The 25762-nt window shown below is 42.8% G+C and overlaps 1 protein-coding gene across 1 annotated transcript in view; it reads left to right on the forward strand.

Moving 5' to 3' along the window:
• HHIPL1 (HHIP like 1) overlaps positions 1-25762 on the forward strand; it is a 154386-nt gene that overhangs the window by 16901 nt on the left and 111723 nt on the right. The gene's annotated exons all lie outside the window — the stretch shown is intronic.

The following is a 25762-nucleotide window of genomic DNA, read 5'->3' on the forward strand; positions in this document are numbered from 1 at the left end:
CCAGTGTATCTCTGCTTGGGGATTGCCCCAGGAGGGCGATCCCCAAGCAGGGGCGATCCCCAAGCAGGGATCCGACCAGTAGACACCAGTGAGGGGGGAGCGGCCCCTTGGGCAAGGGCCTTCGCTCCCCCCATAACAATTGGCATCATTCAGTCTTTCTACCCCCTTGGGGGGCAGAAAGTCCACTAAATTCCAGGGATTTTGTTTTGGCACATTTATTTTTAGGGTGAGGGCTGCCCAAAACGGGCATTTCAATGTCCCCACCCCCTGCCGCAATAACAGCCTTTCTGCCCCCCATGGGGTCAGAAAGCCCACTACACACCAGGGATTTTCTTTTGCGCTATTGTTGTTATGGTGGGGGCTGCCCAAAATGGGCATTCCAATGCTCCCACCCCTCCCCGCATAATAACAGCATTTCTGCCGGCCTGGGGAGAAGATGGGGCAGAAGCCCCAATGTGCCCCTCCGGGGGGGGGGGCAGAAAGCCCACTAGGTGCCAGGGATTTTTTTTGGTATAATTTAATTAGGGTGGGAGCTGCGTCAAATTGGCGTGCCAATGCCCCCACCCACCACAATTACAACCTTTCTGCCCCCCTGGGGGGCAAAAAGCCCACTAGACACTAGGGATTTTTTTGGGGCAATTTTAATTGGGTGGGCGGTGCCCAAAACAGGCAAGCCAATGCCTCCACCCTCCCATCAAAACTACAGCATTTCTGCCCCCCCTGGAAGCAGATGGGGCAGTAGCCCCCAATCTGGCCCCAAGGGGGGCAAAGAGCCCACTAGATGGCAGGGATTTTTTATACCAATTTGAATCAATGGTGGGGGCTGCCCAAAACTGGCATGCCAATGCACCCACTCCCTGCCTGCAAACAATCCAATCTTTATGCCCTCTGGAGGGCATATGGGGCAGCTGCCCCCAATCTGCCCCCCCTGCGGGCAGAAACCTCACTAGAAACCAGGGATTTTATTTATTCGTGTAGGGTTGGGGGCTGCCAAAAATCGGCATGACAATACACCCACCCCCTCCCAGAGAAATTCCAGCCTTTCTGCCTCGGGAAGGGGGGGGGTGACTGATGGGGCAGTGGCCCCTGATCTTTCCCCCTAGTGGGAAGAAAGCCCACTATGCACCAGCGATTATGTTGTTTTTTTGTATGTGCGGGGGCTGCCCATAATGGGCATACCAATGCGCCCATCCCCACAAAAAATAGCCACAGTCTTTCTGCCCCCCCCCCCCCATTGGGGGCATATCTGGGCAAACCTCTCGCCCCGATTCCCCCCCAATGTGGCAGAAAGCCAAGCCAATTAGGCACCAACTTTTTTTAGCAATGTGCCTACCTGTCGACTTTGGGCCCTAGCGTAGCTGGAACATAGGGAAACCTAGCAAACCTATACATTTTTAAAACTAGACACCGAGGGAAATCCAGGATGGGGTGACTTGTCCGGCTCTAACTAGGTTCTTGTTACCCAGAATCCCTTGCAAACCTCAAACTTGGTAAAAAAAAACACATTTTTTTCTCGAAACACTCTCGGGGAACGTGGGGTGGTTGGAAGTTTGTGGATCCACACAAATTCCAGACCTTTCCACCACAGAAATGTGAGGAAAATGTGTTTTTTGGACAATTGTTTAGGTTTGCAAGGGATTCTGGGTAACAGAACCAGGTGAGAGCCAGTCAAGTCACCCCATTCCGGATTCCCCTGGGTGTCTACTTTTCATAAATTTATAGGTTTGCTAGGTTTCCCTAGGTGCTGGCAGAGCTAAGGTTAAACAAGAATTTGCAATGCAATAGGTCTCGCATTAGGAAAGTTTGAGCTATTGGTACTGGTAATGACATATTTTTTATTTATGTGTTGGTTTTGAAAATAGCGAAATTAATAGTGCCAATAGTTTTAACTTTTGCAAATGTGACACCTATAGCATTTTTAAGGCAACATGTGTTGTATTTACGTGACTTAGATGTATTGATATTACAAATAACAATGGCTTTAATTTTTTTAAAATAATTAATAGTTGAAAAAAGTTATTGTAATTTATAATGGCAATAGCTTACACTTTTGTAAATAACTTTTGTGAATTTTATGTTCAGTGTATTTTATTGTAACGAAAGAACAGAAGTGAAATATTAACATCTGTTTGTGACATTTGTAATGAAGCTTGAAACATTGAGAGAACATATTTGAACCAGTTGATGTTGTATGGTTGCACAGATTGATGCTGTGGTGGCACTGAGTGATGTTGTGGTGGCAACGAGTGATGCTGTGACGTTCAGTGATGCTGTGGTAGCGCATAGTGATGTTGTGGTGCCCCAGAGGGATGCTGTGGTGGTGCTGATTAATGCTGTGGTGGTGCGATAGAGTGAATGCGATAGAGTGAGTGCGATAGATAGATAGAGGGCGATAGAGTGAGGGCAATAGATAGAGAGAAGGCAATAGATAGATAGTGAGAGGGCGATAGATAGAGAGAGGGCGATAGATAGATAGAGCGAGGGCGATAGATAGATAGAGATAGGGCGATAGATGGAGAGAGGGCGATAAATAGATGGAGAGAGCGATAGATAGATGGAGAGAGGGCGATAGATGGAGAGAGGGCGATAGATAGATGGAGTGAGGGCGATAGATAGATGGAGTGAGGGCGGGCGATAGATGGAGTGAGGGCGATAGATGGAGTGAGGGCGATAGATGGAGTGAGCATGAGATAGTATGTAAAAGAGAATTACTGGAGTCCTATTGTATGTGCTCCAAAATGCCTTTGTAGATAGGCCCCACTGTGTATCATGTATATGCACATCCACCTCGCAGAGGCACCTATAGTGCTGTTAATTAGAATATTCAGAGAAGGCTGCTGCTTGCATTCAAGTGCACATTTATTACATGTAAAAAAATAAAACGAGCTATGCAGTCATCTGACTACTAAAGATGGCATCTGCTACCCTTGCACTTTATCTGCTGTAATTAGTGTGGCATCTCACCAGACCTGGCCATTGAGCCTTTGAGAGCCCTTCTAAGTGGATTGGGAAGTTTTTGTTGTTGTTTTGTTTTAAAATCCCTGTGATCTAGCTATCCCGGGTTCGATCTGAGCCACTGGGGCAGCTTGCAGTAGAAGAGGCTCCCTGAACTGTATTGAGGTGTTAACATGCAGCACACTCCAGACGACTGCCTACAAGCAGATCTTATCAAGCCCCTTTCATATTCAGGGACGCAGACCAATTGGTTCTGAATTTACAAGCTCTAAACAAATGTCCGCTTCCTTTCATCTTGGGAGGGCGGGGTGACGCAGGGGGCAGAGCGAAGCGACGAATAGTGAAGTATGTGACTTTTACATCTTCCTCTGGACAGGCAGCCTTCCAGGGAATTTACACGAATTAAGCATTGCATAGTTCGGATTTAAAAAAGTGGATTTACTAAAGGATAAAGGGGAAAGAACTTTAAGGAAAGCAAAGGTTGATTGAAGGCGCTGGCAGCGTCCTGTTGCTCATTAAGGGTTCTCGAGTGACATTTGTAGTCGATTTTGGTGGAAATGGCTACTGTATTATTAACCGACACCCGATTATCATGTTTCAGTATTTGGCTGCAGGAAGTTCTAAATGCATTTTTTTCTTGCCGTGCGAGGCGCGCGCTTTTATTTGAAATACATGTTTACATTTCCATCAAAAACATACTTTGAAGTAGCTCTGTGTACACATAAATCTTTTGGCTGCAAATCTCAAAGGAAACGTGCTGCAGCAGCATTTGAAATGCTTTTAAACATCCCCGCGTTCCGTTAGTCACCGGTTTATATTAAGCACCAGAGTGCACGTGATGCCTTAATTAAATACTTGCCAAAGCTACCTTCTGGAGAAGTTCACGCTATATAAAATTTGTAAATGGAATTCCCATATGCATTAAGTAGGTGAACTGCTCCTGGCAAGAGCTCCGAGAATGTTGGCCCCACGGGCCGAGACTCAAACGTGGCTCCTCGCTCCCCTCCGAACGGAGATGCAGGGGCTCTAAAAAGGGTCACAACACTGCGAAGCCTCGTTAACAACTGAATGGTCTTTCACCGACCTTTGAAGTACTTGGGTGCGGCTTCAATCAGTCAGTCGCCAGCCCTGGGAGCTGTCTCGACTCGGGCTAGCACACACAATGGGAGAGAGAGTGGTGGAGATATGGCTCTGACGCGTGCCAGCGCCTATTTTGTCCCTCTTTGTAGAGAAAGTCTGTTACAAACACAAATTACGGAGGGCTTGTGTGTGCCCAAGACTAATATGCGAGATTGTTCCTTTGGGAGCACTTTTTTTTATGGTATTGTACACTGTGCGCCCCACATGTATGCAGTGGGTGGGGGGGGCTTTTTTCAGATGGGAGAATATGTTCGTGCGGAAAGCAGCATGCAAGACACCAATTTTATTTTCATAAAACATACCTACCTGTTTATGTAAACATGTGCAATAGGCTGTAAACTATGTTGCACTGTTTGTAATGGTAACAAGGAAATATTGCATGAAAATCCATTATATTTTAATAATATAGTGGAGAAAGAAATATTTTTAGGGAAGTGGTAATCTTGCATTGCACTGAATAGAAATCATTTCCATGTGCGCGCTTTCCGACATGGTTTTGAGGGACTGACTATTTATGTGCCGGAGTTCTTCAGTACAGTCCGTCTTCAACAAGACTAGTCCGGACTTGTTGCTAGAGACCTCGGAAGGAGGCATCTGTACCCACAGGGGTCGTTCACATGACCCTGAGGTGCAGAGCACTGAATGAATTTTAACCTTTGAAGCCGTTCTTGTCAGTGCGCGAGCCTGTCAAGTACAGGGCCCACATCGGCCAATCTCCTCCTGCTCCGTGCATGAGCCATTCCAAGACAATGACTGGAGTCTGATACACCCCCGATTCCAGAGGTCAGGATACATGCAAGCTCCGCAAACAAGAACACAGACCAAAGAGCACGCATAAAAGTACCTGGCACCGCACAACGTAAGGAAGGCGCTAACCCTGCACTCAGAGTGTACAAAATAAAAGTACAAAATAAAAGGATTTAGAACAGAAGCCTCTGCATGGAAGAGTCTTTGCTCTAATCCTAGATACGGACAACCTCAGTTCCGGGACTAAGCAGATATCTATCAGGAGAACAAGACACAGTATTAATACAAGTTCACCCCTGAGGAGGAGAGTAATACAAGGTCACCCATGAGGAGGAGTTGGCCCAACCCCTGGAGAGTTTCAAAGAGTTTTCCAGCAGATTAGGAACAATCTTAAATGCATTATGGGTAAGGAGGGAGCAAGCTTGCATAGCTCACAAAAACAAGTTTAAATAGGTTATTGTTTACAAGATAAATCCGTTTCACCAAAGACTCAGTACCCTTGTCATTGGCTTCGGTTTATCATCATAATGCACTCTGGGGGTGCTGAAGTAACACATCTGAAAACAATGATTGATAGAAAAGTCCAGCACTGGTCCTCTGTGTCCTTGGTGATGTGACGTCTTCTGCTAACATTATGTCTGGGTGAACGGCTTGGTGGCCTTTCTTGTTTGCACAATGTTAGGTAAATGTTTTGTTTATATAAAGCTCATGTTACGAGGCCTGGTTTGTAAGATGGTGTTCCACTGGCCGCCAAGAGCACTGGTATGAAGTAATTTGCCCAGGATCACACGGTTACATTGTTAAACAAGCAATGTCCTGAGCAAATGGTGGGGGCCTGAAGCAGTGGAGTGGGAGAGGTGAGGGGGGAGTCACGGGAGATTAAGGGACAGAAGGCAAGCAGATGAAGCGACAGGGGCACGGCCTGGCGGCCGTGAAGTGCAGGCGGGGGGCGGGGGCGGGGAGCAGAGCCTTTGAAGAGCCAGAGTCACGGCCTGCGGCCGTGAATAAGTGAAGTGAATAATTAGGGGAGGAGAACTGGCAGGCTGATTGGCAGAAGGCTCAGGCAAGCTCGTGCACAAGGTGTGCACTTCCCAAAATCCGCTTGGGGAGAGCCCTTGGCCTTAAGTAGTGGTTTAGCTGCATTAGGGCTCTTAGGAAAGGGGCGAGCCCTAAAAACTACAGCTAGGCACTTTGCAAAAAAAGGGACCTTTTTCAATGTGAAAATGTGGTGTGTCCACGTTGCGTTTTGCTCCATTTCCTGTCGCGGGCACTAGGCCTACCCACACAAATGAGGTACCATTTTTCTCTGAAGACTTTGGGGAACGCGGGTTGGTGGAATTTTGTGGATCCACGCAGATTCCAGAACTTTCCACCACAGAAATGTGAGCAAAAAGTTTTTATTTTACAATTTATTAGGTTTGCAAGGGATTCTGGGTAGGAGAACCTGGTGAGAGCCAATCAAGTCACCCCGACCTGGATTCCCCTGGGTGTCGAGTTCTAAACAATTTATAGATTTGCTAGGTTTGCGTAGCTGCCGGCTGAGCTAGGGTTAAAAAACTACAGCTAGGGACTTTGCAAAATAGTGTCAGTTTTCATTGTGAAATGTGGGGTGTCCACGTTGCGTTTTGGGCCGTTTACTGTCATGGGCACTAGGCCTACCCACACAAGTGAGGTACCATTTTTCTCAGAAGACTTTGGAGAACGCGGTGTGGGTGGAATTTGTAGATCCACTGAGATTCCAGAACTTTCCACCACAGAAATGTGAGGAAAATGTGTTTTATTTGACAATTGTTTAGGTTTGTAAGGGGTAAGAGAACCTGGTGAGAGCCAGTCAGGTCACCCCATCCTGGATTCCCCTGGGTGTCTAGTTTTAGGAAATGTATAGGTTTGTAAGGTTTCCCTAGGTGCCGGCAGAGCTAGGGTTAAAAAACGACACCTAGGCACTTTGCAAAAAAAGGGTAATTTTTCACTGTGAAAATGTGGTGTGTCCACGTTGCGGTTTATGCTGTTTCCTGCGGCGGGCACTAGGCCTACCCACACAAGTGAGGTACCATTTTTCTTGAAAGACTTAGGGGAACGTGGGGTGGGTGGAATTTTGTGGATCAACGTAGATTTCAGAACTTTCCACCAGAGAAATGTGAGGAACATTTTTCTTTTTACAATTGTTTAGGTTTTCAAGGGATTCTGGGTAACAGAACCTTCTGAGAGCCTGTCAAGTCACCCCATCCTGAATTCCTCTGGGTGTCTAGTTTTTAAAAATAAAAATGTATAGGTTTGCTGGGTTTCCCTAGGTGCCGGCAGAGCTAGGGTACAAAAACTACAGCTAGGCACTTTGCAAAAAAAGGGTAATTTTTCATTGTGAAAATGTGGTGTGTCCACGTTGCGTTTTGAGCCGTTTCCTGTCGTGGGCACTAGGCCTACCCAAACAAGTGAGGTACCATTTTTATTGGGAGATTTAGGGTAACACAGAATTGTAGAGCAACTGGTATTACGTATTGACTTTTGCATGCATTTCTGCCTTCACAATGAAAGACAATGTGTAAAAAAGAAGTCATTTTGAAAAATTACCTTTAATTCTCTTGCTAATATGGGTATTCCCAATTTTGGAAATGTCCGACTATCTACTGTTTCTAAACTCTATATTTTGTTCCCATTTCAGAAATACTTAGGGGTCTTTCATACTAATTTTTCCATGTATACATTTTCCCAGAATAATTGCTATATACCGGTACATAATAAGAAACCATTGCAAGTCGCTGCTCAGTTATTGGCTCTGGGTTAGTTGGGTTCTTGGTGAAATGACAAGTCCTATATATCCTCACAACCAGAAAGGACTAGCGGATGTAACGGTATATTGTTTTCAAACAGCTGGCATAATTAGAAGAAGTTACAGGTGAAAACGTTGACACACATGGCTGTTTTTTACAAGTAAATTTCAATTTTTCCTATATTTAACTGTTAGTTTCTATAAAGAAACCTTGAAGGATCTACACAAATGACCCCTTGCTGAATTCGGAATTTTGTCTACCTTTCTAAAATGTATAGCTTTCCAGGATTCATTATTGCTTTCATACCCATTTCTACCATTAGCTGGAAGGAGGTTGAAAGCACAAAAAATAGCAAAAATAGGCTATGTCCCCAAAAAATGCCAAAAATGTGGAAACATTTTTGGCTTTCTGACAAAAGTCTGTCATTCTCTAAAAGCTGGGAAATTGTGATTTCAGCCCCATAAACCATTTGCTGATACCATTTGCAGGGAAAAACAGACACTTTCATTTGCAGCACTCCCCCCCCCCCCCCCCCCAAAAAAAAAACATTTTGCTGTATTTTGGCTTATTTCTGGGTCTCCTCTTGGGAAATCCACAAACCCTGGATACCTTTGGATTCCCCATGATATTGGAATAAACGTACGCCAATTTGGCGTCCGTTTATGTGGTCAAAAACGTACAGGGTCCTAAGCGCAAACTGCCCCAAATAGCAAAAAAAAGGCTTAGCACAAGGGGGGAAAGGCCTAGCAGCGAAGGGGTTAAAAACAGAGAGGACTTTTAGTAATATTACCATGTTTTATTCCCTCTAGATTTTGGTTTCTGTTGGCAATTAATCAGGGATATATTTTTCTATATTTTCTGGCATGCTTTTTCCACCAGCCTTTAACTAGGAGGGGGCTTTCTGTGCATGCTCCTTAAATTTCCTATCCCAGTGTGGTTTTACTGAAAATATGTAAATCAACATAAACAGCAAAATGTCCTGAAATTGCTTTATTAATTTGCATAATAACCTTTCAATTTGCATAATAACCTAAAGGATCACCAGGCCAGGTATATTGAACGATTTTAAACGTAGTCTCTGGTGCTTCTTAAAAAGTGTCACCGTTAGTGGTCTTAAGATAAGCTTATATTGTTTACATTGCATGTTATTAGCTCATTGTACCCCTCGCGTGTCATTGAATCGCTGTATGGCGAGTAGCACACTACTCGGAAACCCAAAGTTAGTGGTCAGTCCATTAGCAATTGGGGTTAGTTTTGCATGCCAAGATATCAGAAATTCCCTTGAGACAAAATTAAAGACAGGTATACATAGACATACCTCCCAATACCAAAAATACAATATTATACAACAATAAGAAATTGAAAAATTAAAAATTCATTTATTTTGAATACACTGTAAAAGAACCATATTGTGGGGCTAACTAATCTAGTGCCCTAGTCTAAAATACATCAAATAAAACAATACAATCAATGGTGACCTGCACAATTGGAGTTTAGGACAGAACAAGTACAACATAAAATTGTTAAATACAGATTGTATATTCGGGCTCCGTTGTGGTTACATCGATATTTTGTTACTACAGCATCGGTACATCAACATCGATGTTGGAGTCTTGAATTATACCAGGAATGGCGTCGACACGTTTCGGTGGGTTCTTGTGATATTAACCACCTTTTGTCAAGACTTACAAATATCTGTCAAAATCAGGGGGTCTAACAAATCTCCCTAAAATAAATTATATACACACAGTTAGAATCATACTTGTGAATTTTAGGATACTCATCAATAGATCACAAGGTATACATAAATTATTAACTCTAGACCGTTATCAGTGCCTGGGATCTTGGGATTAACATCACATGTCTAGTAATTCCCAATTGTCTTGTACACTCAATTATATAGCTGTTGAACGTGTTCCCTCTGCTCTCTTAGTCAGAAATATTACAAACAGTTATTTCAATGTACACATGGAAAAATGAACCGTTGTCAAAGTGACAGGAGAAGCTACTGCATATTCTCTCTATTTAATGACAAGAAATGTCTACCACATTTCCAACAAGATACTGTGTAGACGTAATAAAACAGATATCAATACACAGTTACAGTCATGCGTATGGACTCTAGGGTACTTGTAATTGGCTCACAAAATATAAACTCTTAACTCTGGCCCTAATATCTTGGCCTAAGATCATATACTAAACAAATCATACCGGGAGACTGATAACACCATATTTGCTGAGCTTTATAAAATAATAGCCAATTTCCTCTACTATCTTAATATGAGATGTTTCATACAATTATCTCTATGAACACATTGCAAAAAGACTTGTTATGGAAAAGGTAGGAGAAACTACTGCTTGTTCTCTCTATTTCGTAGCAAGATGTGTCGTAAGCATTTCCAAAGCACCTATATAAGCAACGTAATAAGAGGATTTGTGGTAATGAATCCCTATTCAAAGAAAATTCTATAAAATCTTTGAAACCCAACTGTATAATTGGTCTAGGCTATACACCCAAAATTCATAGCTGCTTATATAATCAGGGGGTCTAATTATGTGGCATTCTTACCCTAAGTTTCTGGCATCTTAAACTTTCTGGAAATAAGGGTCTGTCGATCGTGCTGATGAAAGATCTAGTGAAGATCATAGATACTTTGTGTCACCGGATATATGTCCTGGGGCAAAAATATGCACAAATAAGTATGGTAATTCTCTGCTTGACACGATATAGGTATCTAAGGATAGTGGTCTAAAGCCTACCTGTTAGGGGTCTGCAATCGAAATTTGTCTGTGCTACTTCGAGTCAATGCCCAAAATCAGATCAGGGGTGTTGATAAATAATCATTATTCGTTCCAGGCGTGCTGATGAAAGATCTAGTGAAGATCATAAACACTTTGTGTCACCGGATATATGTCCTGGGGCAAAAATATGCACAAATAAGTATGGTAATTCTCTGCTTGACCCGATATAGGTATCTAAGGATAGTGGTCTAAAGCCTACCTGTTAGGGGTATGCAATCGAAATTTGTCTGTGCTACTTCAAGTCAATGCCCAAAATCAGATCAGGGGTGTTGATAAATAATCATTATTCGTTCCAGGCCACAATAAACTAGGAGGGAAAGAGAAAGAACAGGTTGTACTGTTATATTAAAGACTCTGGTCGTGAAAGTTGCTGAACTATCTATGAAGGGATGTATTCATTGCTGAAAAATGTACCTTCGGTGGTATCTGTATAAAAACAGCTTCTCGCGGATGTCGAGACTAACTGTTGGTCAATGCCGAACCGCTTGTTGGCCTTCAGTATGCTGGTAGCTACCTTTAGGGTAAATAAACAGAATGCCACATCACTATATGTGATTCTATTCGCATAAATGCAGCCTATTGTGAGGTCGGCAAAGAGCCTAGGCTCGTTCCTACCTGGAGGATTTCTGGTAACGTCGATGTCGGGTGGGGGTCCGAAATGAATACACGGGAATTGTGCGTCGGTTCAATTTAAAACCCCTATGAAAGTCTATAAGTGGTTCGTTTAGGTATACTTGGGGGCCTATTGCGTGCAAGTATTAAAAGTCCGCCTAGAGCGAATCAGAATCTTGAGAATACTAGAAGCTTATTGGACCTTACTATAGCTCTGGCCCGCCCCTCTCCTGTTTGAAACGGGTTCTCTATCTGGTCCGACTTCGCGTTATGGCTGTAGGGGCGGCAAGTAGAAAGAGCGCGCTTGTCAATCTTGATGTAACGGAACCCTATATTTAAATCTTATGGCTGAACGGGTGTTTGTATTTGAAACATCCTGTGTGTGAATGCAGAACCCTCGTGCGGTGAAGGAAAGCTTGTCTGTCATAAGAAAAGGAAGTCTATGAATCAAATAAAAACGGGACAGCTATGATTCAAAATAAATAAATAAAACGACCTCGTGCGACAAAGAAAAACTTATCAACAATAAGGAAAGGGAAATCTATAATTAAAAGAAAGCGGGAAGAAAATCATAACTTGCCGAAAGGATAGAACGTGCAGTGGCAAGGCCAATCGAGAACATCAGCGGGAGGAACTGAAACCTATTGCCGTAGGCAGGAGCCCCTACCGTAGGTATGGAGAAAAAATGAAAGTACTGAAGGAAGAAAAGTGATGGTTAAAGAATAGCCAGCACATAGTTGGAAAAAGTAGTCAATAAAGGGTACATAAATACATTTATAGTATACATCCCAAGGGTACTTCAATATAGAAGCGGATAGAGCTGAAGGTATTTAAAATTGAATAAGTAGTGGGTTCAAAGTCTCAATTATCCAACGGGACAGTTCCAAGCCTGTAAATAAGGGAAATGGATGGCCGCAAAAGGGATATAATTAATGCTACTGTATGATTACTGAAGGGCTATTATAAACATTTTGCCCAATCTTCCCTCGTATTAAGACCTTTCAAGATGGTATTCAGATGGCAAAAATACCACTGTTCTCTTAGCTTTCTAGTTTTATCAATGTCTCCTCCTCGCCGATTAGTCCTAATTTTTTCTGTTTAAGTGATGCTTCGAGTTTATCTATCTCTAGTTTTTCCAATTTTATAATTTCTTGAGCTGTTTCTAATATAAGTATGAGCCAATCACGGCTGCAATGATTAGCAATCTGTGTCCAAGTCTCTATGAATTTTGGGTGTACTATGAATAAACCCGGCTCATTACGAACTTGCAGTCCTATTGGTATCACTCCTGCTTTGAGATAATCAATCAGGAATTCAGCGTGAAGTTCTGTTCTAATTAACTTCTTTTTTAAATTGAGAATCTTCACTAGCTGTTCGTGGCTGGTATTGTTGAGCCCTTTTGAACTATTTGCCCTTGGATTTAAATTCATCAATCTATTATACTGGTCCTCAGAGAACCCAAAAGTTATCAATTTGTCCATATTTGATTAATAAGCGTGCTTTATCCACGCGTTATTACTCTACGTTTAGAGTCTAATGTAGAGACAGAACGCCTCTCCAACCAAAACAGCTGTGCAATCTATGTATGAAAATAGAGAGGTACCCCTTAAATAAGTCAAGGGAAATGAGGTTATCCAACCAAGATATCAGAAATTCCCTTGAGACAAAATTAAAGACAGGTATACAAAGACATACCTCCCAGTAACAGAAATACAATATTATACAACAATAAGAAATTGAAAATTTAAAAATTCATTTATTTTGAATACACTGTAAAAGAACCATATTGTGGGGCTAACTAATCTGGTGCCCTAGTCTAAAATACATCAAATAAAACAATACAATCAATTGTGACCTGCACAATTGGAGTTGAGGACAGAACAAGTACAACATAAAATTGTTAAATACAGATTGTATATTTGGGCTCCGTTGTGGTTACATCGATATTTTGTTACTACAGCATCGGTACATCAACATCGATGTTGGAGTCTTAAATTATACCAGGAATGGCGTCGACACGTTTCGGTGGGTTCTTGTGATATTAACCACCTTTGTCAAGATTTACATATATCTGTCAAAATCAGGGGGTCTATCAAATCTCCCTAAAATAAATTATATACACACAGTTAGAATCATACTTGTGAATTATAGGATACTCATCAATAGATCACAAGGTATACGTAAATTATTAACTCTAGACCGATATCAGGGCATGGGATCTTGGGATTAACATCACATGTCTAGTAATTCCCAATTGTCTTGTACACTCAATTATATAGCTGTTGAACGTTTTCCCTCTGCTCTCTTATTCAGAAATATGACAAACAGTTATTTCAATGTACACATGGAAAAATGAACCGTTGTCAAAGTGACAGGAGAAGCTACTGCATATTCTCTCTATTTAATGACAAGAAATGTCTACCACATTTCCAACAAGATACTGTGTAAACGTAATAAAACAGATATCAATACACAGTTACAGTCATGCGTATGGACTCTAGGGTACTTGTAATTGGCTCACAAAATATAAACTCTTAACTCTGGCCCTAATATCTTGGCCTAAGATCATATACTAAACAAATCATACCGGGAGACTCGATAATACCATATTTGCTGAGCTTTATAAAATAATAGCCAATTTCCTCTACTATCTTAATATGAGATGTTTCATACAATTATCTCTATGAACACATTGCAAAAAGACTTGTTATGGAAAAGGTAGGAGAAACTACTCCTTGTTCTCTCTATTTCGTAGCAAGAGGTGTTGTAAGCATTTCCTAAGCACCTATATAAGCAACGTAATAAGAGGATTTGTGGTAATGAATCCCTATTCAAAGAAAATTCTATAAAATCTGTGAAACCCAACTGTATAATTGGTCTAGGCTATACACCCAAAATTCATAGCTGCTTATATAATCAGGGGGTCTAATTATGTGGCATTCTTACCCTAAGTTCCGGGCATCTTAAACTTTCTGTAAATAAGGGTCTGTCGATCCTGCTAATGAAAGATGTAGTGAAGATCATAGACACTTTGTGTCACCGGATATATGTCCTGGGGCAAAAATATGCACAAATAAGTATGGTAATTCTCTGCTTGACACGATATAGGTATCTAAGGATAGTGGTCTAAAGCCTACCTGCTAGGGGTCTGCAATCAAAATTTGTCTGTCCTACTTCGAGTCAATGCCCAAAATCAGATCGGGGTGTTGATAAATAATCATTATTCGTTCCAGGCCACAATAAACTAGGAGGGAAAGAGAAAGAACAGGTGGTACTGTTATATTAAAGACTCTGGTCGTGAAAGTTGCTGAACTATCTATGAAAGGATGTATTAATTGCTGACAAAATGTACCTTCGGCGGTATCTGTATAAAAACAGCTTCTTGCGGATGTCGAGACTAACTGTTGGTTAATGCCGAACCGCTTGTTGGCCTTCAGGATGCTGGTAGCTACCTTTAGGGTAAATAAACAGGATGCCGCATCACTATTTGTGATCCTATTCGAATAAATGCAGCCTATTGTGAGGTCGGCAAAGAGCCTAGGCTCATTCCATGTATTCACTCCAGTTACTTTGTATTATATTATTGCCATAGATGTGATCATTAGAGGGGGCTATGTGAGAAGCAATAGCTTGCTGGAATTAGTAGATATTGTTATGGTTTCCAAACATAGATTAAGATTGATAGGCATAACATTTGGAGTGATTTATGTATAAGAGAGGTAGACAGAGAGTAGAAGGGAAGCAGAGGTGCATTTAGGAAAAAAAGGGATGGAAGTAAAAGTTTCATTGAAGTTTTTCATGCATGAATCTAAGGAATACAGCAAGTTGAGAATTTGTGGCTGCAATTTGTGCATGTGTACCTGTTGAAAGAAAAAGTTATAAATCCTGCTCCTAAGGAATGTAGCTTACGCAATCTTTCTAAAGGCACTTAAGAGGTGACACGTACTTCCCACAGTGAAAAATGAAGCTCAGTGCTTGTTGAGACTCTTTACTGTTAAGCAGAGCAACAAGTAAGCACATTCCATTACCATTAATTGCAATTTTAGAACACAATCCAGAGAGACTCCTTTTATATACTTACTGCAGCAGTATATTCAATACCATAAGGTATTGTTACAGTTCATGAAAATACAAATCATATGTACCATACATCAACTATACTTATAATATAAAACATGTGTTCTGTAAACACCCACCAACTTAAAAATATAACAAGCTGTTACCTTTTAGGCGCTGATAGATTTTTTGTTTGTTCTTCCTCTGTCTTTTTGGTTTGTGGGTCCTTGAGAATGTGGAGGTTGTTGCCTTTTAAGGTGACTAAGGTTCACTATTAGATACTAATTTGGAATGCACCGCCCACTGGACCGTCGCCCCTCTCTACCCAGAATTGTTATAAGAAATATCTGAAAACTCATATATACTGCTGACACCTGGGCACGTTGACCCCATAAACATTTCTATTCACCGTGCCTCTGTCTGTATTGTTTTGTTGCCAGTTTCTTCTTGTTCCACTCACACGATAATTCCTTTGATGAGATTGTACATCTCAGCCTGATCCATCCAGTTACCTGAGTTCTTTTTATTAGTTCTTATAAAACCCTCAAAAAGAACAAAACATATTAACATAACAGTCCATTCTATACATTATGTATAGTAAATTACAATAGCATATGCATCATCACCTTCCTTACAATAAATTTCAAAACTTGTGAAAGCTTGAGAACCAACTGATGGTGGCGCATATTGAAAGCTCATTTGTTTTGAGTTCATGATTGCACACCCATTCTGTGTACCATCTGCATTGAACATATAGCCAACCTTTGTTTTTATACTTTCCAGTGTAGCAGATATTCATTCCAGGGCTAGGTTACCTATTCAGGGGTGATAACATAACTCAATGTAGAACTTGACTCAGTTGCAGCTTTTTTACTGCTCGTTCCGTCACATTAACACCAGCCCAAGATCTTAGATTCTCCTGTGTCACCCAGCATGTCATAGTTTACATTTTCTGTTAAAAGGCTACAGCAAACATACATTTATAGTGATCTGATTACCCAGCTCAATATCTTTAAAAATTCTAAAGCACATTCAAATAAATACATCAAAATTTGGCTTTGTATATATAACCTTTCTCATATATTTTAGGTTTTCCCCTCTGCATTTTAGTACCAACAACATTTTATAAGAAATATATTTAACTCCAAATAAAGGTCTATGTGGTACTTAAGCCTATTACAACTGTTGGAAGAACAACATGTCTACTCCATGTTACCTTGTAAAACTGCTCAGTCCACCACTTTGTGAGAGAGCAATTTATTTGTCATACAACGGAAGAGTGCCGGGGTCACTCCTGCATGTAGAGCCCTCCGTGCGGAATGGCCGCCGACGCTCCCAGCATCCTCCAGCTTTCACGCGGTGTGAAACACTATAACGCTACACCACAACATCATTCACCTTCCCAGTAAAGTAAATTTTTCATGGACATTTCCTTAATTCCATTACTTTGATAAGTGATGTATTTATTGCGATAATAGTTTATCTTGCAGTATATTTCTAATGTGTGTTGCCCCATTATAGACCAAAGAATGGTAAACCAAGACCGATCATCTGCTTACAGTAATGAAACCATGAGGTCTGCAGTGTTGCACTCTAGGATTTCTTCGTACTGCTGCTTATTGTCTTCCCGCCTCCTCCTACCCCACCTACATCCATGCAAAGCCCACTAGTTGGTCTTTATTCGATTTCCTCCTTGCCCAGGCTCCTCCACTTCAGTGATGCAGCCATGTTCTTTCAGGTCCCGGTCACCAACAAATTTCGGTTTGGTCTTCCTCCCTGCACGGTCTGTCTTGCAAAGTATGAGTGGGGCAATTAGTAACGCAGCTGAATCGGCCTAAGCTCCTTGTCCCCTTGATCTTGTAGCTCTCACAGCTGGAGGAAACTGTTCTGGGGAAAAAGAGTCCTGTTTGGAGCAGTGCTGTCACTCAGCTGACATTTGATATTTTGTGCCTCTGGGAGGTACTATGCAGAGAACAGCTGAACTGAAAATCACCAACGGAACTCATCTAAAATTCTCAATAGACTTCTGTCTGCATGCCATTTCAATCTTGTACACTTTGGGGAACCTACACTTCTTTTGATAGTCTACAGGTCCCAAAATGCAGTTTCATGTATTTACGAAAACCGAGCAATCACTGTGAAAAGCTTTCTATAGTACTAGCTCTGCTATGCTTCAGCCATGGTTATTCTTTTGGAACTTGTGAAGCAATAGGATTGCAATCGGACCACCTGTGTCTAAGCCTTGTGCAACACAGTAATATGGTTCCACTTGCAGCTGCCTTTAACTTTTTATAAGCTGCCTTTGCCTAAAGCTCATTCTTCGTGCATTCAAATTTTAATTTTTTTGTACTGGATATCTTTTTGCCTGTGTGATGTCCTATTTCTGGCTTGCCACTGCCAGTCTATGTCCTGTTCCAGTGCTGTTTGCTGCAAATTGCTCTCAACCCATGAAGGAAGCTGTTTCTTTATGTGCTATACCAATACTTGGTTATATCGTGAAAAGAGTCTAGAGATTCCCCCATAAGTGTACAGGGATCAATGTAAACCTATTTGTGGTAGCGTGGCCGAGCAGCCTTGGGCCTAACACAGAGGAGTGTAAGACATTTGTTATACACGCAATGATTTATAAATGACACACAACTCAAAAAGAAGATCCACATCAATTTTAGAAAAATGAGTGTCTTTCTAGGTTTATTTTTAAGAAAAAAATATACGTTCAAATGTGAATACGTTTTTCATGAGAAATTCTTTTCACTTCTAAAATTGGAAACAGAGCAGGGTTCAGTTCAGCAGTGTTTACCTATGGGAGGGAAACAAGAATGCAATTCTGTAGGTAAGTACACAGCTTACAAGTCCAGTCTTAAGGGTTGGTGTTCAACAGGCAAGGTTCAAGTTACCACCAAGACTGCACCACAAGCGGCACAGGGACAGTCGGGTGCAGAGGTAAAGTTCGAAGTTGGGTGTCCAATATTAACCAATGCCGACTGGGGGTGGTCGAAGATATGCTGTTTACAGGTAAGGAAAAGCAGTGTTTGGGGTCAATCTTCAGTGGTTTAGGCAAGCACTGGAGAGGCCACAGGGCAGCACCGAACATACACCCTCAGCGGCACAGAGGAGACCGGGTGCAGAGTGCCAACACAGCGGTGGGCCCCTATGCAAATAAATTGAGGAGTTCGGTTTCAGTAAAAGGATCAGGCTCTGGACAGGAAGCCAGACGAAGAAAACCCACAGCTGCCCAGGTAAGTACTGATGCATGGGGACATAGGGACACCATCGGTTGAGCTCCCCAAAGCTCAGGGGCTTTGGGTGCAGGGCTGCCCTTAGACTTCAAGAAAGGCTTACCAGAGCAGGTTCCAGTCGTCGTGTAGAGGCTTCAGGTGTCGAAGTGTAGTCGGCAGGGGTCACTCCACAATGGACTCTTGCTCAGTATCACTGGGTAATCTTTGCAGGACTGGTGGGCCACTTCGACTTGGGCCATGGGCATAGGGTGTAGAGGTGGGTCCGGTGGGCGGTTCCGCAGTTCCTCAGGTCAGAGCTCTTGATCTTTACACTGGTTTCATATGGACATTTCCTCTGTTCATGGGAGTTCTTAATCTTTATTGAAGGCAGGCATTCCTCACAGGGTTATGGAGGTTGCTGGGCCTGCAGGATAAGTTGACTTTTTGTAGCAAGGGTGAGAGGCAACAGGCAGGCCGGCTGGGCTGAAGCCAAGTCAGTCATTGGTTCTTCTTTCTTGCTGGTGCAGCTCTTTGGTGTCCGGGCTTCATAGGTCATCAGGAATATTATTTCAGGGTCTGGGGGTGTCACCTAAATACTAGATTTAGGGATGTTACAGGGGAGTGACAGGTAGGGACCAATGGGTCCCTTCTCTGGGGTGTCTACACCCTCTATCATGCCACCCTCTTGTGGAAGGGGGGCATAGCACTAGCCCTGATTGGATAAGTCCCACCATCTTCAAGATGGTGGGCACCGAAAAATGGGCTTAACTTCTCCTCCAGCACCTGAGGGGTGGAGTTGCCAAAAGGGGGCACACCTCCTATCTGTCTTAGTTTTCCTGCCGCTTCTCCCGCCAAAAGTGGGGGTTTTCCATCTGCTGCTAGCATCAGAGCTTGGGGTCTTATTACAAAGGCATCAAGGCCTTTGAAGCTTCCCTCTTGCACACCGTGGCTGCCTGGGGGGCTTTATTTATGGCCTCAGAGAGCAAGGGCTCTCAACCGATTGATCCAGAAACATGTCTATTGGTAGCAGACTGCCCAAAGACAGTCAGAGACCACATCAGGGTTGGTAGGTTTTCAGGGGGCATCTCTGAGGTGCCCTCGGGATACATGTTTAATAAGTCCAACATTGGGATCAGTGTGGGTTTATTAAGAAGAGTTGTTTGGTACCAATCACTCCTGGGTTCAGTGAAGCCATCATGGTACTTGGGAACTTGAGATGTCGAGTTTCCAACCCAGGTTCTCTCTATGGCTTCCCAGACTCTTACAATATTAAGAATAGGCTTAAATATTTTTGGGGCATACCTGCTCATTCAGATATGCCCACACCAGAGATATAGTGCACCCTGCCTTAGGGCTTGTAAGGCCTGCAAGAGTGGTGATTTACCTATGCCTAAGGCAATGCTGCTTGACACGGCACACAGGCAGTGTGTCATGTCGACTTTCTTGCTTTCCTCTGCACCAAGGCATGCAGGTTGCAGTGGCAGTTTGCATGTCCTTGGTGAGGGGTCCCGACAAGACCCTCTTCCGTTCCAAGGCCCTAGGTACCAGGGGTACCATTTATTACAGTTGTGCCAGTGTAGGGAAAATACACTGGTACTGGGAACTTGATTAGCAGGCACTGAGCACTCCTCAGTCAAATGTGCATCAAAAGCCAGGCCAAAGGGGTGTGTGTGGGGGTGGGGTTCTGAAACAGAAACCCACTTTCCTACAAACCCATATTGTCAGTCAAAAATCTTTATTTCGATAAATTAATATAAAAAAAGGCACGGTACTTAAAGGGAAAAAAAAAAAACACATTATACAATGTTAAAAATATGCATCTTTAGATTTAAAAACCAAAAACCATGTCATAGTTTACTAAAAGACAAATCCAGAAAGCAAAAGATTTTTTAAAAACATCACTAAATTCATAAAAAAGCTATATCATAAAATATTTAAAAATCATCATACCGCCATCAACCTAGTTGGTGATATATGGTACTATTTAACTACTAAAGAAAGTTAAAACTTTCTATTGTAGTAAAGCAGAAATGCAAAGAGTATCTACATTCCCATATTTAGGAGTCACATTTGAAGATAAGGGGAGTTGGGGCCCCCAAATAAGAAACAGAAATAGCGCCCTAGTAAGAACATCTTCTGCCATTCTGAGTTTCAGCAGAAGGCTGGGGGCTAGGCCAGTCCCAGCCCTTATGACTATTTATAACGCTAAGTGCGTGTCTGTTGCAACCTATGGCTGTTCACTATGGGGATATGGATCGATAGACTGTCTTCAGGTTTCTGAAAATAAATTTTTTAGATCAGTCTTGTCTGTACCTCAATCTCCACCATCTTATTTGGTTCATTGTGAACTGGGGGCCGATTTTATAACAGACAAAATCCGAGTGGCCCCTTTAATTATGTGGCTTAAAATTTGGCTTAATAATAAACTATCTTTAAATCGGGGCCATTTTGAAAGACTGTCTTTTACTTGACAATGCCCACAAAATCAAGTGGTTAACCTATGTTAGAAATGGTTTTAGCGCTCTGGGACGACCTAACCTCTTCTCTTCACCGGAGACTATATTGCGGACTGATATTGTTAGAACTAAAAGTGATATGCTCATGAGACTGTCCCTGTTAAGAGAGGAAAAGGAGCTGATAAAACCTTTGGTTAGAGCACACCTTTTGGTCGCAACTCCTCCAGGCCCTGAATTTTACCTCACCCTGGTTAACCGCCCCTTTCATAGGTTTTTATTAACTCGTTTCCGCCTAAATATGATTCACCTGATATTAGGTCAATACACAACTTGGTGTAAACCTGATCAATCTCCACCTTGTTCTTGCAATAGTTTTTCTATCCAAGATACTATACATTTCACCATGTTCTGTGGGCACTTTACAGCGGAAAGGAGGAAGTATCTTGTGCCAATCTTAAAAAAGGCAGGGTTTCTGCAAGTCAGACCAGCACTTCTTTATTTGCAGCTGTTAAACCATCCCAGCACTGTCTTTCACGTAGCCAATTATTTGGTGTGTGCGGTACGCACCAAGAAAAGACTTACGGAGAATGAGAGATTTGCCATATTGTCGTGAAGCTTTGCACCTTGCACTTTAGTAGTTAAATAGTACCATATATCAGGAACTAGGTTGATGGCGGTATGATGATTTTTAAATATTTTATGATATAGCTTTTTTATGAATTTAGTGATGTTTTTAAAAAATCTTTTGCTTTCTTGTTTTGTCTTTTAGTAAACTATGACATGGTTTTTAAATCTAAAGATGTATATTTTTAACATTGTATAATGTGTTTTTTTTTCCTTTATGTATCGTGCCTTTTTTTTATATTAATTTATCGAAATAAAGATTTTTGACTGACTGACAACCCCATATTGCATTCAGCTTTTCATCATTTTCAGTTTTTCGTATGCAGGCATAGTGCAGATTTTGTTTCTCTCCTTCCCTAATTGTTCCTAGTTTGTTCCTTCTTTTCCTTCTGACATTTGTCTTTCCATACCTGTCTTGAATCCTTGTGTCTCATCCAGTTTCTCCCTTGCTTATTCCCTGTTTCTTTTCCTTCGTCTTGTATCTGCTCCTTAAACTACTTGTTTTTATGTTTAGGTCAAGCTGGTGTAAGCAGTGCGAAGCACTGCATCCAGCGAATCATCTTTTGTTACTCACTTCCTGGGAATGTGAGACAGGGGATGGGCACGCGCAGGCGAATCTCCCATGTGAGCGCGCACGTTCACCCACACGCCGTGCACATCTCCTGTCCTACATTGCCAGGAAGTGGCTAACACATACACACAGACACACACACACACACACACACACGCGTGCACACACACACACACACACAAACAGACATGCGCACACACACACACAGACAGACAGACGCATATACAGACACACTCGCGCACACACACAGACACACACGTGCACACATTTCCCCCCCCCACTCACCGGGCTCTTTCCGCGTGTCCCTCTCTCCCTCGGCAGCCAGCGGGTCAGTCTCGACATGGGAGCCCCGCAGTGCTATCCGCTGGTCTTCACTCTGGCCCCCTCCTGGGACCCAGGACTTCAACTGCCGCACTTCGCTTTGGCGTCGGGGCTCACTCTTCATAACAAATAGCGCGCATGCGCGGGCATCCCCGCCCTCTCAGTCACAGCCCGGTTACTGAGCTGCTTTCTGTTTCGCTGTCTTCCGTGTTCGCTGCGGTGGCTCCTGAACCAGTGTGCTTTGTGATGCGCCTCATATAAGATAGGGGTGGATGTGCGCTAAACAGATGATGAGCGGATGTCACAACAGGCTTGGTATTATTAGAGAAAGATGGTTATTTAGGCCCAGCCTGGCGAGTATCTGACAGCACCGTTCACCTCCAAGCTCACCCTATGTTTACTGCAGATGGAGGGCTCGCACTGGCGTAAAGGAAATTTTATAGCTATGTTAAAAATGGTTTCGTGGGAATCCATTTATCGCTTGCGGTAGGATTAATAGTAGACCAAACTGGTAACCTGCCACCTGGACACATCTCTAGTATTTGAATCAACACTTAAGAATTCTAAAACTTGCTTTAAATAAACTGCAAAATATACCTTTCCTGGCGCTTTGTTTCTCCCCGTAACACAAAATTCCTAACGTAAATCCCATTGTTGTAAAATGGCACAGCGAGGACTTGGCACCGACCGCACGACAATACTTGACACACTGACCCTGCGCTGGAAATAGTTTAGTAAGGTGCCGCTGTTTGACTGGGTGACTGACTGACTGAGTGTGTGTGTGTGTGTGTGTGTGTATTCAAACTGCGGCAGAATAATGAAGGTAGAATCACGCGGGGGCGGACTCATCAAAAAACTGAAGTCTAACGGTCAAAACTTGCACAGGGATGCGTGCAGTATGGCTTGAAACCATTGGCAAAGCCGGTCGGTCCCCGAGGAATGACATTGGTTTTACCAGTGTTTTGTTTGTATCACTAATGATGCCGGCTGCAAAAGGACGTTGTTCGGAGGCCCCCCTACGCTGCTTCCAGGCTTCTCCCGCGCGAAGGAGACTTATGTAGGTTATGCGGGTGAAAGGCCAGGACACTTAGCATCCTGCAATGTTGATCATCGCTCAGAAGTCCTGCACAGTTCACGGGCGAAAGACGGGTGTGTGTCCACCTAACATGATTGCTCATTTAAACTAGGTGCATAGTTTTAGTCCTACTCTTGTATTTCCGCGATCTTGAAACTATTGGTAGTGTCCTACATTTGAACGGTCTTGTTTTAAACCCTTGTGTGTAATCCTTTCTTTTCTTATAATGTTGCAAGAACTTGAACATCTCTGGGATTTACTTTTATTATGCGTGAAGCAAGCGGGATTTAAGTCATTTCTTTATACACAAACTTCATGGCGCAGCTACTCCCAGGCTTACATTGGTTTGCACGGAGTGCAGTTGTAAACAGCTTGGATTTGGACACAGGAGCCGATGTTATTCTATCGCTTTGAACTGCGCATCACTGAAATGTAGTAGCGCTTTCTTAAAATAGGTTCAGGGCGGGATCCGTAGACCATTGACTACTATAGATGGAGAAGAGATCTGCCCGCTTCGGTGACATAATCCAGGCGTTCACGCCTCGAAGGGCGTTCGTTTGCTGAAGGTTAGCATGTTCTAAAATAGGCTGCCTTACTGTGTGCAAGAATGCATCACTCAACAACACCACAGGATCACTCGGCACCACCACAGGGTTCACTCAGCATCACCACAGCTGCATCACCACAGCATCACCACAGCAGCATCACTCAGCATCACCACAGCAGCATCACTCTGCACCACCACAGCAGCATCACTCTGCACCACAACAGCATCACTCTGCACCACAACAGCATCACTCAGCACCACCACAGCATCACTCAGCAACACCACATCATCACTCAGGGCCACGAATGCATAATTCAGAGCCAAGAATGCATCACTCAGCACCACCACAAGATCACTCAGCACCACCACAGCATCACACAGCACTACCACAGCATCACACAGCACTACCACAGCATCACTCAGGGCCAAGAATGCATCACTCAGCACCACCACAAGATCAACAGCACCGCCACAGCATCACTAAGCACGACCACAGCATTACTCAGCACCACCACAGCATCACTCAGCACCACCACAGCATCACTCAGCAGCACCACAGCATCACTCAGCGTTACCACAGCATCACTCACCGCTACCACAGCATCACTCAGGGCCCCCACAGCATCACTCAGCGCCACCACAGCATCACTCAGCACTACTACCGCATCACTCAGCACCACCACAGCATTACTCAGCACGCAACAATATCGCGCAGGGCCAAGAATGCATCACCAGCACCGGCACAGCATCACTCAGCAGCACTACCGCATCACTCAGCAGCACTACTGCATCACTCAGCAGCACTACTGCATCACTCAGCAGCACCACAGCATCACTCAGCAGCACCACGGCATCACTCAGCAGCACTACGGCATCACTCAGCAGCACCACAGCATCACTCAGCACCACCACAGTATCACTCAGCAACACCACATCATCACCCAGGGCCAAGAATGCATCCCTCAGCACCACCACAGCGTCACTCAGAGCCACCACGGCGTCACCCAGCGCAACCACAGCATCACTCAGCGCAACCACAGTATCACTCAGCGCAACCACAGCATCACTTAGCGCAACCACAGCATCACTTAGCGCAACCACAGCATCACTTAGCGCAACTACAGCATCACTCAGCGCAACCACAGCATCACTCAGCGCAACCACAGCATCACTCAGCGCAAATACCGCATCACTCGGCTCCACCACAGCATCACTGGTTCAAATATGTTCTCTCAATGTTTCAAGCTTTATTACAAATGTCACAAAAATATGTTAATATTTCACTTCTGTTCTTGGATTTTCGTCACAATAAAATACACTGAACATAATCTTCACAAAAGTTATTTACAAAAGTTTAACCTATTGCCATTATAAATTACAATAACTTTTATTTAAGCATTAATTATTTTTTAAAAAAATTAAAAGCCATTGTTATTTGTAACAGCAATACATGTAAGTCACGTAAATACATCACATATTGCATTACAAATGCTATAGGTGTCACATTTGCGAAAGTTATAACTATTGGCATTGTAAATGATAAAGCTATTAATTTAGATATTTTCAAAACCAACACATAAATAAAAAAATTCTCATTTACAATACCAATAGCTCAAAATTTCCTAATGCGAGACCTATTGCATTGCAAATGTTTGTTTGTTTTATCTGCCCATTGCTCTTGTTTCTCCTTTTGCAGTCTGTAGTTTTCCGTATATTGCACGTCTCTTACAGTCGTTGTACCAATTGATCTTATCCTGACTTATTTATTCTCCAACTTTACCATGCATTGCGTGTTACAATTCTCAAACTCCTTTTGCCTTCCTAACATATTTAATCTCCACCATTGCCCCATCTTGCTTCTAAAGTTCCT

This window comes from Lissotriton vulgaris, chromosome 9 (assembly GCF_964263255.1).
Source record: "Lissotriton vulgaris chromosome 9, aLisVul1.2, whole genome shotgun sequence".
NCBI lineage: Eukaryota > Metazoa > Chordata > Amphibia > Caudata > Salamandridae > Lissotriton > Lissotriton vulgaris.